Raw genomic sequence first — 976 nt, 5'->3', positions numbered from 1 at the left:
TACAACAACGTGGACCAATAGCATAATACAGTAAACATTAAAAACAGTTATAATAAAGTCACACCAGAATGAGAATAAATAACAATTAAATATGCAATGCAACACATAAACCGGTACCTCCAGTACCCCGCTGCGGTCGTGCAGCCCGCTCCATTTATTTAACGTCGACGACGCTCACTGGTGGTGTGCAGACTCCGGGAGGGCCCCTTGCGGCCCAAGCGCAATAATAAGCCATCTCGTGGCATCAAACAGGCCCTTGGCCTCATATCAATATCATTATAATACTGCTGCGGCGTGCAGCCCGATCCCATACTCAGTCCAAAAATCACACATTAATATAAAAATATTCAGCCCAAACTTCATTTAAAAATATTAATTTAATTTCTAATTTAAGAAAAAGGCTGAGATTTCAAACACAGTATTAAATACCAGGACTAAGTTTAATATTTATAAATATGGTAAGAAACCATTAAAATAATCCCTGAAGGATTCAAGTAGTTGGCACGAAGCCCAATTATGACAATTAATCCATTTTTATAAGGATATTACAAATCTACAATCAAATAGGTACCAATTTTATTAAGCGGGACGGACCAAGTCACAGTCCCTGACGGTGCTCTACCCCACGCCCGTTATCCGGCGTGCAAGTCACCTCACATAGCACTACGATGTGCAAATTCGGGGTTTCAAACCCTCAACACAGCATTTACATTTATTACTAACCTCAAGCCGGCCAAAGTCCTAGCTTGCTATGCCCTTGCCTTTCGAATTCACCTCTTCGCGCGTCGAATCTGACCAAAACCACAACGAATACGTCACAATATGCTAAGGGAATATAACCCAATCGAAAAGACTCGAAAAACATCGAAAATCACGAAGTTGGCAAAACCCGAGCCCCGGGCCCACTTCTCAAAAAATTATAAAATTCACATCACCGGATTCCTTATCTTGCCACGAGTCCATGCTATAAAGAACA

This window comes from Nicotiana attenuata, unplaced genomic scaffold, assembly GCF_001879085.1.
Source record: "Nicotiana attenuata strain UT unplaced genomic scaffold, NIATTr2, whole genome shotgun sequence".
Classification (NCBI taxonomy): Eukaryota; Viridiplantae; Streptophyta; class Magnoliopsida; order Solanales; family Solanaceae; genus Nicotiana; species Nicotiana attenuata.
This window is presented reverse-complemented; position numbering follows the sequence as displayed.